Below are 3659 nucleotides of genomic sequence, written 5' to 3' on the forward strand. Positions count from 1 at the left end.
AAAAAGCATCTTTCCTTTATTTGTTATTATTATTGTTGTTTTATTATTATTATTATTATTATTATTATTATATTATTATTATTATTATTATTATACCATTGATTATTTTTCTTTGTTGTATTTTAGTGTGGGGTTCCGGGTTGCATTCTGCTTCCTGAGGAGTCCATCAATTTTCTAATAGCATACTCTTCTGCATGAAGCCTGGAGTTACTTCGGTATCTAGTTTTTCCAGGTTCCTTTTCAGGGATCTTGGGATCGTGCTTAGTGTTCCTATGATTATGGGTACAGTTTCCACTGGCATATTATTATTATTATTATTATTATTATTATTATTATTATTATTATTATTACTATTTTATGTATTTCTGCATGCTATACCTTAAGCCTTTACCTAGGATGATATTTTCTTTAGGCTAATTTTCCGATAGTCACAGATAACCTTTGACTATTTTCCTGGCTTGATTAAAGCTACAACCAAACCCCTTCTCCTCCCTACCTCCCTTATCATCCTATCTCCCCCCCTCTTTCGCCCTCCCTCACCCTTCCACCCTTCCACTTCTCTCTCGCCATACCCCCTCCCCCTCCATCCCCTCTTTCCGTTCCCCCTTCCCTACAAGGTGATCTGCAAATGTAGAATGGCTTCGACGGTAAATAAGGGAATTGGATCCCATTTGTGGCTGACATAACCGAGACCTTTATCAGGGAATCTGATCGTTCTCATTCTATCGCATTTCAGGCCCAGTGGCGGTGCGAGGGGAAGAGGAATCTGCGAAGAGAGGAGAAGGAGGAAGAGAATTAGAAGATAAAAGTGAGAGGAAGAGAGAGAGATAGAGAAGAGCTAAGGTAGAAGAGGAGGAAAAAGAATGACGACGGAAAAAAGCAGATAGAGAAGAGGGAGGGAAGAAAGGCTGATAGACAAGGAAGAAGAAGAGAGGCAGTGAAGAAGATGGAAAGGAATGAGATAAACAGCGAGAAGAACAGACGGAAATGCAGGAAAATTAATGAAAAAAATATAAATGGTAGAGAAAATAGAGAGATTACGAAGAAAAAGAAAACACGAGAAGGGAAGAATTGAGGGGAAGGCATTTTCCTCCTCCTCTTCTTCTTCTTCTCTCAGTGCGAACAAAAGTGAGGCCTCCGAAAGCAGCAGTTGTTACAAACATTTAGTCAGATATTGTCAGGTGGACAAAGGCCGTCCACCGAGGCATTGTCTCCTCATGAAATCTGGCCTCCGACGGACAATTGAACCGATGCGGTCGACCTCGAGGGTGGGGTGTCGCACCCCTAGAAGGTTCGGGGGCGGGAGGGTACGTACCTCCGTTGTGGTATGGTTGTTTCAGAGGGGAGGGGGCGGGGGAAATGGGGTTACTATCTAAGGGCATCCCTACCAACCCACTTCCCTCATAGTCCCAAGCGTGTATATCCTCTACCACTCATTAGTCATATGTTTATCTGCTGGCTGGTACAAGAAATGCATTAAATCGATATTAACTTAATATAATTTCTGTTGCATTATCGGAGAATTTTCACGCAAAAAGTGTGGATATTAAAACGTAAGTACCGTAGATCCAGCAAAGACAAAATCAAACACCCCAAAACGAAAAAAAAAAAAAAAAGACAAACGACGATTGGGTCTGCGAAAGGTTATTATGGAGTGTGGGCAGTTGAAATAAGGACAATGGAGGCCGAGTGTTTACAGGCGGGAGTTGTAATGTCGGCTTATTACCCTGGGAAAGCCTCGACCAGCGCCGTTCCCGCCAGGATATCTATCTATGTATGCGCTGGAAAAAGGGCAGGAGACAGAGAGCATATGGGGAAGGAACATGGGAAACCTCCTGTGTACAGGATATTGGACAATCCTTGGTATTTGGAAGGACACAGACGAAAAAGAGCACAGGAGAAATAAGATACCTGTGACCGAATTTCTTGTGCATCAGCTTTATGAAATGGTTGACATTCCCTTGACGCTGCGTGAATGGAGATACCTGCTGAAATAGGAGGACCTGATGTAAGGCGTATTCAAAAGAGTTAGTTTAAATTTAGTTATTGGAATCGATGATGCGACCGACATGATAAGATAATAAGCATAATAAAGTAAAAAGTGATAAACAGTTTTTTCACGTGACCTTATTAAGTCGAAAACTGTAACGCAGGATCGATAGTACCTTTTCAAGGCAGCACATAAAGGTCCAGAGGCATATAAAGCAATTCTTTACTTTAACGTTATAATTTTTTATCTGACAAATACAGATATTTTAACAAACATTATAAAAGTTATATAATGCATGTCATTATATATTCATATCTATATATATCATATATATAATATATATATATATATTATATATAATATATATATATATGTGTGTGTGTGTGTGTGTGTGTGTATGTATGTATATATATATATATATATATATATATATATATATATAATATAGTAGGTATATATACAAATATGTATACATACACGTACGTATACATAATTAATACATATATATATATGTATATATATTTGCATCAGTGGAAATAAGTAATATTCTTGTTAATCAAGACGAAATATATATGTAGAAATGCTTACAATGTAGATATTTAGAGCTTTCGTCCATCCTTCTGTGGACTTGACCACTAAATGAGAGAGACAGCATTGGTGAAGAAATATAATAATTATATATATATATATATATGATATATATATATATATTATATATATATATATATATATAATATATATATATATATATATATATATATATATATATATATATATATATATATGTTTGTGTGTGTGCGTGTGTGTATGTGTGAATTTTTGTCGCTTGATATATGCTCCCCTTTGTTTATATTCACAAGTAATAAACCAAAAATATTGTTTGGCATTCAATTCGCCCCCCACATTGGGGCTAATTCCCTTGGGGGCAAGTTAAGTTATTCGAAGGGTAGTGTGAACCGGATATTAAACGGTATGTGTAGGTTAATATCTTTTTGATATGTGTTATATACTATATATATTATCTGTATATATGTATAATTTATATATATATATATATATATTATATGTATAATTACACACACACACACACACACACACACACACACACATATATATAATATATATATATATAGATATATATTAGATATATATATATATAATATTATATTTTAATTAAAAAATTAAAATATTATATATATTAATACACATACACATACACACACAATACGAGTATATAAATTACAGACACAAACATATGTATAATTTATAATATATATATATATATATATATATATATATATATATATATATATATATATTATTTATCTTTATTTGTATATATTAATCTTCGTTCGATGCAGAACTACGTAAAAGTGCATATTTTTACGTCTTTGTAACTGATAATAAAAACCAGTCCAATTGTGTGAGGTAAACAAAACAAAATAAGACAAGAATATTAAGTTTTATGCCCAAAAATCAAACATATTCAGAAGCCCGATTCACATTTTGAAATTATCATTGTCACCAAGTTATTTTTTTTTATTATAATTGGAGAGACTGAAAGCTTCGTTCCTTTGAAAATAATGAATACCGAGACCTGAACTAAAAGAAAATGAAGGAAGGGGGTAACGACAGGGTATAGGAGACGAATGCAGAAGTTGAAACCCAT

The 3659-nt window shown here is 34.2% G+C and overlaps 1 long non-coding RNA gene across 1 annotated transcript in view; it reads left to right on the top strand.

The window, feature by feature from the left end:
• LOC135220886 (uncharacterized) overlaps positions 1-1622 on the top strand; it is an 81895-nt gene extending 80273 nt beyond the window's left edge. The window contains exon 3 of the long non-coding RNA XR_010315808.1: positions 737-1622. This is a non-coding gene — a long non-coding RNA (uncharacterized LOC135220886). The remainder of the gene's footprint in view (positions 1-736) is intronic.
• Positions 1623-3659: the final 2037 nt, after the last annotated feature.

Source organism: Macrobrachium nipponense, chromosome 2 (assembly GCF_015104395.2).
Source record: "Macrobrachium nipponense isolate FS-2020 chromosome 2, ASM1510439v2, whole genome shotgun sequence".
Classification (NCBI taxonomy): domain Eukaryota; kingdom Metazoa; phylum Arthropoda; class Malacostraca; order Decapoda; family Palaemonidae; genus Macrobrachium; species Macrobrachium nipponense.